The sequence below is a fragment of the Neolamprologus brichardi genome, chromosome 3 (genome assembly GCF_056152115.1).
Source record: "Neolamprologus brichardi isolate AB-2024 chromosome 3, ASM5615211v1, whole genome shotgun sequence".
Lineage (NCBI taxonomy): Eukaryota > Metazoa > Chordata > Actinopteri > Cichliformes > Cichlidae > Neolamprologus > Neolamprologus brichardi.
Genome location: NC_142106.1, coordinates 21,012,910 through 21,027,218, shown reverse-complemented (window position 1 = coordinate 21,027,218; position 14,309 = coordinate 21,012,910).

Sequence of the window (14,309 nt, the reverse complement as noted above, 5' to 3'; positions counted from 1 at the left end):
TATCTATCTAATAGACTCCAATTTGTGCATGTAAATGGAGAGTCCTCTTCACACACTGAGGTTAATTATGGAGTTCCACAGGGTTCAGTGCTAGGACCAATTCTGTTTACATTATACATGCTTCCCCTAGGCAGCATCATTAGAAGACATAGCATACATTTTCACTGCTATGCAGATGACACCCAGCTCTATCTGTCCATGAAGCCAGATAACACACACCAATTAGTTAAACTGCAGGAATGTCTTAAAGACATAAAGACTTGGATGGCCACTAACTTTCTGCTTCTCAACTCAGATAAAACTGAGGTCATTGTACTCGGCGCTGAAAAGCTTAGAAATTTGGTATCTAACCAGATTCTTACTCTGGATGGCATTACCTTGGCCTCCAGTAACACTGTGAGGAACCTTGGAGTCATTTTTGACCAGGATATGTCCTTCAACGCACATATTAAACAAATATGTAAGACTGCGTTCTTCCATTTGCGCAACATCTCTAAAATTAGAAATATCCTGTCTCAGAGTGACGCTGAAAAACTAGTTCATGCATTTATTACTTCCAGGCTGGACTACTGCAATTCATTATTATCAGGATGTCCAAAAAACTCACTGAAAAGCCTTCAGTTAATCCAAAATGCTGCAGCAAGAGTACTGACAGGGACTAGAAAGAGAGAGCATATTTCTCCTGTTTTGGCTTCCCTTCATTGGCTTCCTGTTAAATCCAGAATTGAATTCAAAATCCTGCTCCTCACATACAAGGTCTTAAATAATCAGGCCCCATCTTATCTTAATGACCTTGTAGTACCATATCACCCTATTAGAGCACTTCGCTCCCGCTCTGCAGGCCTACTTGTTGTTCCTAGAGTATTTAAAAGTAGAATGGGAGGGAGAGCCTTCAGTTTTCAGGCCCCTCTTTTGTGGAACCAGCTTCCAGTTTGGATTCGGGAGACAGACACTATCTCTACTTTTAAGATTAGGCTTAAAACTTTCCTTTTTGCTAAAGCATATAGTTAGGGCTGGACCAGGTGACCCTGAATCCTCCCTTAGTTATGCTGCAATAGATGTAGGCTGCCGGGGGATTCCCATGATGCATTGAGTTTTTCCTTTCCAGTCACCTTTCTCACTCACTATGTGTTAATAGACCTCTCTGTATTGAATCATATCTGTTATTAATCTCTGTCTCTCTTCCACAGCATGTCTTTATCCTGTCTTCCTTCTCTCACCCCAACCGGTCGCAGCAGATGGCCGCCCCTCCCTGAGCCTGGTTCTGCCGGAGGTTTCTTCCTGTTAAAAGGGAGTTTTTCCTTCCCACTGTCGCCAAAGTGCTTGCTCATAGGGGGTCATATGATTGTTGGGCTTTTCTCTGTATCTATGAAGCGCCTTGAGGCGACATTTGTTGTGATTTGGCGCTATATAAATAAAATTGAATTGAATTGAAAAAATTGTGACTGAAAATCATTTCTGCAGCTCTGAAAACCTTAAAATGTGAATCAAAGTGCAGGTTTTCCTTCTGGTTGTTTCCATTGCAGTGGTTGTAGTTCTTGTAGTTTTGCTCAGTCAGTGTAATAATCTAGATCATTGACAGGCTCACATGTTGTGATGAGTGAATGAAGTCAGACTGTAGATTTTCCTTCTTCTAGCTGTACTGACTGACCTTTGACCTCATGTGTTGATGACTCTTCACCTCTGTCTCCTCTCACAGGGAGAAGATGATCTGCAGGATCCTGCTGCTCATCATCCTCACCTCATGTGTCTCTGGTTAGTTTACCGCTCTCTTTTTTAATTTTTATTTAGAGAAATATTCTTGGAAACCTTTTGTTATAACCAACAGAGGTTCTTTCCCTTCAGCACCCTCTGCTGGTCATAGTGGGATTACTCACAAGCTTATATTTTTGTGGTGTTTTTTTATGTTCCTGTGGGTGGCCCAGAATATGCTGTTAGTCGGCTTAGATGCCTTTTAAAAAATTTGTGCCTTGGAGAGTTATTGCTTGTGAGTATTAATGATACAACATGTTTACAAGTTTATTTAGTGCAGTGGTTCCCAAACTTTTTTGCTAGGCCCCCCTTTGTTTTACAAGAAAAATCTTTGGTGATCATTAGTTTTTTAAAATGTGCTATAGAAATAAACTTTGATTTGATTTGATTTGATTTAATTAAAGGCCGTGAAAATATTGTCGGACATAAACCGGTCTGTGGTGCAAAAAAGGTTGGGGATCGCTGGCATAGTTTGCTATAGTACAGTTTACTTTGTGTTTGTTTTTAGTTTTACAGGAAGAAAAAGATTGACAGAACTATTGACAAAGTAAAAGCCTTAAACTTAATTCTGCCTCCAATGTTCATTGAAGCCATTAATTGTCTGCCAAGTTGGTCAAAGGGAGGCACAATAAGGACAGAACACCTTGTATGAACTTAAGTGTTAGCAGTGACTGGAAATGAACCTTATCCACCAGTTCACAGTTTTCCATGCTCTGAGTTTTATAGAGAGTTTTGTAGAGGGATTTTCTCCTTTCTGATAGTTCTTACAACACAGAGAGCCATATCTCGATTGATGATTTTAATGAGTACATATTGTAAATACATTTCTATAAGAAAGCTTTTTTTTTCAGAAACTCATAAGATAAGATCAAAGAAAAAAGTTATTTCACAACAAATTTGATGAATTTTACTGCTGTCACTTCTTTGCTGGACACAAATGAAAACAATTATTCCAGTATAAAAAATACACATGATGCAAAAGACAGCTGTTGTCTGTTTACCTGCTGGAATTTAGTTTAAATCAAGGTTAATGATATTCAGCATCTTCATAAGAAATTCAGGCTTTATATTGAAATACATGAATCCAGCATGTGCTTTAAATCTGCCGAAAGCATTCAGAGCTGAAAATAAGTTAAATGAAGCCTCATAAAAATCTGTATACAGGCTACATCCAGAGTAAAATATTGTATGTTTTCTCTGAGCTCACAGTTAAGCTGATGATGTTCAGCTGGAGTAAATACATGCGACAATAAGCACACACAGGAAAACATTAGTGTGCAGTAAATATTAGACAATCTTGTAAGCTTGTAATTTAAGATATGTTTGGTTTAGAAAAAGATCTTAGAAAAAGTGAAGGGCCAGAGGGAGAACATATCTACAGTGGGTTTTAAATCTCTGCAAGTTGTATTTGGTGGAATCAGTGAAAGATCATAAAACACATTCCCACAAATACTTTAAAGAGAAGATTGTGTGTGGTTTGATTTGCATTGGATCTGGTCTCCTTTCTTGTTCTGTAGATTTGAGACAAGAAAGACAAAGAAACCAATGATGTAACTCACAGCAGAGGAAACAGTTCAGAATCAAAGATGAAACAAACTTACCTCTGCTAGCAGACCAGCCACAGTGTTTACTATGAAACCTATCATGACCATCACAGTACCAAGTATTATAACTGCTATGAGTGCAGTTGTCAAAAAAAACTGAAAATTATCCAGTTTGGTTGCTGCAAAAGAAAAAAACAGGTGAATTTTTTTCAAAGGCAAAAACAAAAAAGGTTTTTGAGCAAAAACATAATTATCTAGCTATAAAGTCTAACAGAAGGTTTAGCGCCTCTTTATGTCATAAATTGTGGATTGTTGAAGACAAGGCATACTGAAGGAACAAACACCAAGTCCTACATGAAGGCTATGATGAGGTCCAAAATACAAAAGAGTACAAAAATAGAAACTGAGGGGGAAGACTGGACTATTTTATATACATGAGGTGATCGGGGAATTGTACAAAGACAGTAATAAGGCTATCCACACAGCAGACGAAGTCAAACTAAACACTAAGTAGGTAAAGCGCAAATAGAAAAGAGCTCATTTGTTTAGTTTTGTTATGTACAACATTTCACATGTTACTAGACAGGGACAATTTTAATAATCTACTTACGAATGACATTAAGTCGACATCTTCCAACACCAAAGCCATAATCTGTCTTCACCTCACAAACGTACAGACCCGAGTCATTACTCCTGAGTCTGGACAGCTGAAGTCTGATTCGTCCTTCTCTGAGGGCGTCTTTGTCGCTCTGGACTCGTCCTGAAAACTTTTTATCCTGAGACTTTGACACCTCAACACCATTACTGACTTGATAGAGGACAAAGTGTTTATTTTGAACATGGCAGCAGACAATTGAAAGAGTTTTGGAGGATCTGTCAGGGTTGGTGGTGAACGTCCACTCCAGTGTGATCTTGTGGCTATTTTCTGCCTGATAGGAGGTCTGTGTCACATTGACTACAAATGATCCTGTTGAGGAGACAGAGAGGGAAAGAGAGGAGCAGACACACTGAGAACTGGAACAAATCTGTTGTTGAGCTTTATTTGGAGTTCATAAAGTGAAGCTGTAAACTAACCAGAGACACATGAGGTGAGGATGATGAGCAGCAGGATCCTGCAGATCATCTTCTCCCTGTGAGAGGAGACAGAGGTGAAGAGTCATCAACACATGAGGTCAAAGGTCAGTCAGTACAGCTAGAAGAAGGAACAGTCTGATTAAAAATCAGCATTTCTGCAGTAAGTTTTCGATGCACACAAAGAGTAACAGCAATAATTATTTAAAAAAAATTGAATGTAATTTTGGTAATATAACTCTTCTTGTTGGATTACATCAACACAGAATGGAGATAAGTGACTTTCTGCATTGGGCGTGTCTGGTTGAATCCTTGCATCAGTCTATTGTTCCATGTTGTCTGAAAATGTGTCAGTTTGACCTAAACGCTGTAAAGACATCATAGAGGGAACCTGATCATGAGAAGCACCATGTGGCTACGTGTTTAGAGAAAAGAGAAAAGAAGAGGAGAAACAGGAAAAGATGCAGGTAAGCAGATGTGTCTTTGGATAATGGCATGTATTATGTATCCTTTTCAATGTATGATGAATTATAATGGCTGTTTGTTATCCATTTGCATACTCTCTCTCTCACTATATAAAATATATAGTGTATTATCTTACTTATTTTGTATTTGTTGTACTTTATTTGTATTTTCTGAACACTAAACAGGCCAGGACCGCCCCTGCTCAGAGACACAGGCTGATGCGACAAACCAGTAAGTAGGTGTACAGCGTACACTGTAGTCTACAGCACACAGGAGTGTTAGGTTATTATGAACACGTTGGTAAGTTTTCTCGTGACAAATGAACTAATTGAAACAATTCAGTGTGCTGTGTGTGCAACAGCGCGACAAACATGACCTGTCCTTTTATTAACTGCAGGGCTTGAAAAATTTAAAAATCCCTGGTAGCCCTTCGGCTGAGAATCTGAAATTTCCACTGAAGTCACGGGTAAGAGGTAAGTGGAACCAAGATCTAGGTCATTTGCTTTTTGAAGTTTGCACAGACTGCTAAATTTTGCCAATGGTGGTTCAAACTTTGCAACATAGTACGTTGTTCTAAACAGTTTTTTCAGGAGTTCTTGTTGTGCTTGGTTTATTTTTAGTATGTTTTTTTGCAATTGGTTTTACAGTCCTTAAAAAAGCACTGTGTTTTAAAGAACATACATTAAGAAACTGATTCTATTAGATTTATATTCCAAATTTGACAAAATGCTGATTTTATAGCCCCAGGATGATTGTATCTCTACACTTTAAACATTTAATAAGCTTTCTGCCTGCACAGAGTGGATCTTAAAACATACATTATATTGAATACATTATTTAATATTTATTTTTTATCCTTATTACTTTATTATTATAGCACTAGGAAAAAATAAGGTAAGGATTCAGCACCATGATGTAAACTTGTGGCAATAGTATATTCAGTATTCTGGAGGTCTAAAATGTCACTGTATGTGCATGTGTACGTGTGTGTGTATGTGCGTGTGCGTGTGTGTGTGTGTGTGTGTGTGTGTGTGTGTGTGTGTGTGTGTGTGTGTGTGTGTGTGTGTTTTATGTGTATAGATTTTTTTTAATTATTACTCACTTAACACTGTCCAGACATGCCTCGCAAGGATGGTTTTATAGCATTTTTTATGATTACTTTATAAAACTTGATTACTTTATGGGTTAGGTGCAAGAGTTAAGTGTGGACAATTAAATAATAGTTTATTGCAATAGCAAATTAGCCTAGTTGCCCTATGGTTTTAAGCATTGTCACTAATCTTTGCATTTTATTATGGTTTATTATTGTTTAGCTACCATCTCTCCTATGGACCTTTTAATGTCTACAGTCCCAGATCCACACAGCTCTGCCCTCCACCACTATCAGCAGCAGCAGAAACCCCTCAACAACAACATTGTACCCACCAGGTAAAATATAGGCGACATTAGCTTTAACCTTGTCCCCACCTGATGACAGTGATATAGTATACTGTGGTTTAGGGGGTTGGGAAGCGCATCTGTAACCGGAAGGTTTCTGGTTCGATCCCCGGGTTCTCTGTCCTGGTCGTTGTGTCCTTGGGCAAGGCACTTTACCCTGCCACCTACTGGTGATGGCCAGAGGGGCCGATGGCGCGATATGGCAGCCTCGCTTCTGTCAGTCTGCCCCAGGGCAGCTGTGCCTCCACCAGTGTGTGAATGTGAGAGTGAATGAATAGTGGCATTGTAAAGCGCTTTGGGTGCCTTGAAAAGCGCTATATAAATGCAATCCATTATTATCATATTAAATTCTTGATGAATGTGGGTTTTGTTATTCAGCTTGGTTCTATGAGCACCCGCCCCTTCAAACATCTCCGCACAGCCCTGGTGCTGGGCGCCATCTAATGAAAACTTTGAGTGCTGTCATGTGACAAATAAAGTACAGTTAAATTGGACCTGAATCACCATTAAAGGTCACAATGAATGAAATGGAAAGAATGCATAAATGCACGTTTCACTAATCAACATTTCACATAAACAGTGAACAAGAGCAAAGCAGCATTTCTCTTGTATTTAAACTCTTCTGTTCCAGCAGTCAGAGCAGACTCAACCTCTGACTCTCTACAGCTCAGTACTCCTCTGCTTGCCCCCCAAGCTCCAGCAACCTGCAAAACAAGGCGAATCAAGGCTCTCTGCGCCTGTTTAGAGTCAAGCCCAACATAATTCTGGTCCTTTTTTAGGCTATTTTTAATTAAAGAGAACTAAGGTAAATTGTCTTTTCTCAACTGAGCAAAATATTTAACTTCTCCGTGGTTACAGATCTGTTATGAACCAAACTGAACTTCTACCAAAATACATCTATTAGTGAAAATGTGTTAGGGTGTTAAATTAATGTCACAAAAATGTGACCAACACATTTAATGTCAATAAGACTAGCTGCATAAATAAAGGAGATATAAACATCTGACTGCTGTTTCTACCTTTTGACAGGATTGTCAACTAATTCTTTCTGGCTCAAAGTGACTTGATGCCATATCATGAGAGGTATGTTTGACAGTTTAGAAGCCAACAATGGTTTAAATACAGCTATCTTTTTTTTTGGCAATGACCAAAAATTACTTTTTGGCACAACATTCCTTCTAAAACTTAATAATTAAATCTGAATGTCAGATTAGCCTAATGCATAACAATGAGTGCTGTAGCCTGGTGCACAGCAGGCTGCAGTACAGAGATAATCATTACCAAAAATAACTCGCCAGAATTTGATGTTTTATATCGGACGTTGACTCTAGACATGATGTGCTACTAATCTTGTTGTAAACTTGAGTTTATTGCTTTTGTGTTATTCATTTGAGCTTATTCAAACACTAGGCAGTTTGGCATATCTCAGTGCAGGCTACACTGGTTAGTCTGTAGTGCTGTGGTGAAGTTTACAGTCATGCTCTGTGTTGGGCTGTTGCAGATAAGATGTGATTAATGTGAGGTTGCATCAAAACCAGTTTTTTTTTAATTTAGTTGATGATACTGCCTTGGTGTTGGAAATGAGCCGTGCAGGTTACTTAACATCTCTTTGACTTCAGTTTCCTTCCACTGTCCAAAGTCACACAGTTTGTGGGGTTAGGTTAATCGTTCAATTTTATTTATAGCGCTAAATCATAACAACAGTTGCCTAAAGGCACATAAGGTAGACTGTACAATAATACATAGGTAATAATATATATACAGAGAAAAACCCAACAATCATATGACCCCCTAAGAGCAAGTGACAGTGGGAAGGAAAAACTCCCTTTTAACAGGAAGAAACCTCCTGCAAAACCACAATACTTTGCCCCACATTGCATCAATCTTGAGCTTTCTCAATGTTTCACCTTGAGTAGGTTCAATAGCTGCAGCCTAAGCTCGGGTTACAGCAACTCACTGACCTCAATAACTGCACCTTCCACCCCCCGATGGTACCCAAGCTTGTGGTATCAAAGCGGTTTTGTGTGTGCGAGGCGTTATCTGCATTTGAGTTGCAGACCTTTTGAGTGCTGTATCTGTGGTTGATGATGAGCGATAGATTTGTTTTCCACCGTGTTCTTCAGATCCTCCTGCACAAGACGAGCTGAATGACCTGCTAATGGAGTAAAGTTTTAGGGTCTCTACCAACTACTGTCAGACAAGGTTTATCATGTGTACATTTCTGGGTGATCTGAACATGTTTGTAGACTCCCATTAATGGCTGGTTGCAATATTATAAAAAACGGGTTTAATCATCAAAGACGAGTTTAATCTTGCAGCGGTCTCAGCAATACTTTGAGTCTGATCACTTAAATAAAGTCAAAAATACACTTCTCATCATATCAGATTTTTTTTTCACATTTTGTCCTATAAATTCTGTTTCTATTGTAGGATTTTTGGTCACAATATTATTGATGAATCACCTCAAATCTGTTATAATCTGCTAATTACTAATCTGCGGACCACTGTGTGGGATAACCCATGAACTAAGATAATAAACTTCATTAATAATAATAAAGCACATTCATATTAAATAAAGACTTTAAAATAAATTATAACTTTATTTTAAATATTTCACTACTTAGCTAGAGGATATTCTAATAAAAAAAAAAACCTCTGTCTGACAGATATTGTTTTTATTATTATCCATCCATCTATCTATCAGATACCATAGCAGATACCGATCTAACATATCGATCAACATATTAGTTTGATTTGTTCCAGTATACTTTGTAACACTGCAGTGTATTATAAATGACAGCACACACACATTTGGTTTAAACTGTATGAGTTAAATTAATTATTTTCTTGGGTTACCTGTCTGCTGATCCAGTCCCTCCTGCTTTGAGTAAAAGAGGAGGATGAGGGTGGAGCTTGTTTAAATACAGACCCCAACCACATGGACTAAACCATCTTCTTTGACAGTATGGGGGAAACTCAGTTAAGTTGCAGTTCTGAAATTGCTTATTTTCATGATTAAGTATTTCTGGTATCAGTTTTGTCTTTTGAGTATAATAAAACTCACATTGTGAAAATGACACCTATGCCCAAGCATCCGTTTACTGCCGGGGTGTCAAACTCCAGGCCTCGAGGGCCGGTGTTGGAATTGATATTTTTTATATTGTCATTTGAGCTAAAATATATAGATATATAATCATTGCCTTTATGTGTCCTAATATGGCTATCATTATGAAGAAAAAGCCAGACAGTCAGAGGATTTATTTTCAACCTTCTAACATTTCCTTTATCTGTGTCTGTGAGACAAAATGTGCTTTCTTTATTTAGAGTCCAGAGATGAGCTATGTTATACATTTGATAAGCACCATGTTCTGTTTCTTTTAAAGTCCAAGACTTTGCACCTTTAACTGTTCAGTTAAGACATGACCAATTACAAGTTCCTGTTTTTATAGTTTAGCGAGACGCTTACTTCTGCTTTTCTGCATACCTCATACACACAGTTTAAGTTCATTGAAAGCTCGTATGTCTATGTATGGTATGGCAGGAAACACACACACATACATGCACCTACACACACAGAATACAGACACTGATGTTGCTCAGATATGACTGCTTAAGAATGTCACGTGTATTTGATATCGCATATTCATGAATGATTGCTTGCTGACAATAAAAAGGGCTGTAGCGAAGGAATCAGTCGAAGTTGGCTAAGGACAGGTGAAGGCCTGGGCTGACTTCGTGGGGGGCTGACTTCCCTCGCGAGCCACGAAGACAAAAGAGCTCTGTTTTGTCTTGTTTTGTCGTGCAGTTCGTGGTCTCGTGTTCCAGCGGGGTTTGTGTCTAGATAAACCCAACAGCCGGTGTCCTGCAGGTTTTAGATGTGTCCTTGATACAACACAGCTGATTTAAATGGATAAATTACCTTCTCAACATGTCTTGAAGTTCTCCAGAGGCCTGGTAATGAAATAATCATGTGTTTCAGGTGTGTTGACCCAGGGTGTTATCTAAAACCTGCAGTACACCGGCCCTCGAGGCCTGGAGTTCGACACCCCTGCTTTAAAAGGTCCTCACCTTTCCAACAAAAATGCAGGTTTTCAATTGAATCATATATTGTACTGATTAATTTACAAACTGTAGCCTTCTTACACATCATATCAAGATCCTTCCTTATTTAAGTATTTACTTGCCATAGCAGCCTGCATGTTTTAAAGCAGCTGTGAGGCTGCCAACAAGGAAACACCTGGAGAAAACATCTGTCAGTGAAATATGCATTTGTGCATGTGCATATTGTTTTATCTTGACAACATCTACAAGGTTCCCATAAGCTGCAAACCTTTTTTTCATTTCCAACCACAAAGGATGTGAATGGATGTCACGTGGCACAGTGGTAAAGTGTTGATTCTGAAACTTTCCATCCGCAACAAGGGGGGTACACTCAACAGCTTGGCTGTAGATAGTCAGAGAATTTGGTGAAGGAAGTTTGTTCACAGGCAGCTCAGCAGGTTTTGGATAACAGACACACACATAGCGCCAACATCAGAGGTGCTTTGTGTTCTGCAGGAAGCATCTTATAGCTTCAGTTGGACCATCAGGTGTTCCAGGTCTCAGAGGAATGAGGTTCTGTAGTTCAAAGTTCAGATTGAATTTAAAACAAGAACAACAGTGAAGCATCAGGAACAGACACTGAACACGTGATGTGATATAAATGGTTAAATGGCTTTTTCAGTATCAGCTGAAGAAGTCACGCTTTAGCTTGAAGTCGTAAAAAGAGATTGCCCGACGTTCTCCTTCAGGATCTTTTGATGGACAGCAGAATTCATGGTTCCAGTTACCACAGCAAGTCGAGGTCCTGAACCATAAGGTTTTTCCACTGTAGAAGCTAATGAGGATTAAAATGTTTAGTGTATAACCTCTATCTTTGCCAGGATTTAGACGTGACATTGAGGGGGGAATTTCATCACTAGGTATCACCTAGATAAACATGTGCCTTAATTTACCTCTGTGTATTACATAGGGCCTAATTGGAACACTAATTGGCAGAAGTGCACAATAACAAATAGCACCCCCCTAAAAAACCCCACAACATCTGTTGCAGTGGATTTAAAGAGTAAAGTTGTGAGTTCATAAAAAAAAGTGGCCACCAATGGGCATAGTTTGGAATGCAGATCCTTTATTGAAATTAAGTGAAAATAACACTTGTGCTCTTGTTTTGAGATCCCTCGATCGAGAGAAAGAAAGATCCGTGTGTTTTTGTGTGGCGGGGCTAACCATGTGCTGCCTTGCTGTGAAGGTTGGTGTTTCCAGCCCTTTGTTCCTGTCCATCTGAAGTTAACGAGCTCACCTTTTTGTCACCTGTTGATCAACTCATTACTACGTACTCAGTCTTTGACAGAGCACTGAATACAAAGTAAAAAAGTACGTCATTTTTAAAACATTAAACAGCAGTTACAAATGGCTGGAAATATTTATTGATCCATTTGTGTCAGTGTGATGGGGGCTGGAGCCTGTCCGAGCTTTCATAGTGTGAGAGATGGGGTACACCCTGCTGGGCTAAAACATGGAGACAGACAACCATTCACATTCACACCAGTTAACCTAACCCCACAACTGCATGTCTTGGGAGTACCCAGAGAGAACCCACGCAAAGTCCAAATAGGCCCAGCTCAGTTGATGGACTCAGGACCTTCTTGTGAGATAACAGGGCTAAATAAAGAAAGTTTAACCCTCAAAAGGTCAGAACGTGGTGACTACATATGTCTGTAAACACCCAGCACACCGTCAGCGATGTGCTGGGTTTCAAACCATCGAGTCTTTATGAGCAAATAGAAAGATTTATAAAGGCAATTCTGCTCTGAAGTGGGAACCAGTGAAACAACTTGGTCTTGCAAATAAGGCATTACAATAATCTAACATGTGTGATACGAGAGCATCGACCAATTTCTCAGTCAGTTTGAGATAAGAACTTTCTATTGCTGTAAATTTTATGAAGGGTAGAAAGCAGCGAGTATCCTGTATAAGACTTGTATCATGTTATAATTCTTTGTGACAGCACCCAGTGGGACTACTTTGAGCTATGAGCACACTTGTCGCTAAATGCAGTGATCTTATCGGTCAGATCTGTTTCTAAGGAAAAACATCTGTTCCAACACATTTACCAATGTGTAAAATCAAAATGTTTCATTTACCTATTCTCAAAGCAGCCGTTCACACCGACTGCCTCACGTCACTGAGCGAATTTTTGACATGTATTTTCAAACCAAGCTTAATTTTTTCCACTGATTTTTCAGATATGAATAAACGGATCTGACCAATCGGATCACTGCATTTAGCGACAAATGTGCTCCTAGTTTAAATGGCGCACTGGTACTAAATGTACAATGATATTGTAAACAGCTAGAAGATGTTTCTGGTCAATGTGGTCCCAAATCTGCCAACAAGAGCTCAAACTGCCCCACTGACATGCTGAAATATGCACAAAAGCAGCTGTGACAGAGCTTCAACTCCTGGCTTAAACCATGAAATTCCTTCTCCACCTTGTCAGGAGAATTGGACAAACCCAGAATGTCAGTTTCTTCTTTTTCTTGACTAGACTTGCCATTACTAATGTTGTTTTTTTAAAAGAATGCTGGTTTTATTCTGTGCTAATACTGGATTTGTGGCTATATTCCTTCTCTTTGCAGTGTAACACAGATATGTTATTGGTGCCTTTGTTGCTGAACAGCTGCATAGTTAAGAATCATTTCCCTTTTGTAATAAAACAAATAAATCCCGATCTCTCGTCTCCATACGCTGAGAAAATTATTGAACTGAACTGAATGAATCTCTGACTGACTGGATTTTCCAGTCCTCCTTATAAGCTGATGTCAGAGTAAGTGGAGTCTCTTCATTTGAGGCTGGAGCTGCAAGTAAGTGTCCTCGGTGCAGAATGATGTGTTAATGATTTATAAAAATATTTGAGAGCAGAAAGCTTCATTTCCACTCAGAGAGAGAGAGAGCACCTTTCACTGTGTGTGGAGGCCGATTAACCTTGTAGCTTAAAACTTTGTGGTGTTGTGAGTTTCTTTGTTGAAAAGCTGGGGGCTACGTGGGCGCCGGGTGTTGCAATAGGTTTCATTGACAGCTGTGCTCCACTGGGTTTCGACTGAAGGTCTATTTTTATACTCGCAAAGGTGGGTTCACACTTACAGGGTGACAATTGAGCACTAAAAAGCTGTGGGTTAAACACATCGAGGATTTTTTTAATCCTCGAAGTTTTGGCTTCAGGTCTGCTCTGAGATTTGGATGACACACATGAGATGTGTGGCTTGTTACTAGCATAGCAGTGTGACTGCCCGCTGTTACACTGCTACAATAATTCTGTGCATTACCATCCCATCTGTCTAATTATCTCTTTTCTTTCACAGAAAGATGGTCTACAGGACCCTGCTGTTCCTGACACTGGTTTCAGGTGCTTATGGTCAGTTTACACCTTCAGATAATGAGCATAAACAGGGATGGAGCTATAAAATAAGATGCTGATTTAGGATTTAGTTAAGTTCCACTTTATACTTAAATAGACTCCTGATTTCTAAAAAGCTGTTTCTAATATTTTAGCTGCATTAGTATCTCAGATCAGTGCAGCCTGACTTGCTCTATCTAAAGCATAAGTAAACTTTTCCCTTCTTTCCTTTCTTGCTCTCAGAAACATCTGATGATGATAATGAGTTTCTGTACTACCGAGGTGAGGAAAACAGCAACGTTACAGTAGAATGGCAGTTTGCATCAAAAGTCAACATCACCATCTCAATGTTTTAGATCCACTGCCTGCAGTTAACTGAGCTGAAGGTTTTCTTCAACATGGACAGTAGTTCTGATGAGCCTCAGCATGAGCAGTTTGCTGGACGTGTTCAGTGTGACAAAGATGCTCTGACCACAGGACAAACTGCCCAAAGTCACGATTAATGATTCGGGACGCTACCTCTGCAGGATGGCCACTGAGTTTGGAAAGAAGGTTAAAGAATTCTGGCTCAACATTTCTGGTAAGATTAAATAAATTTTTGTTTG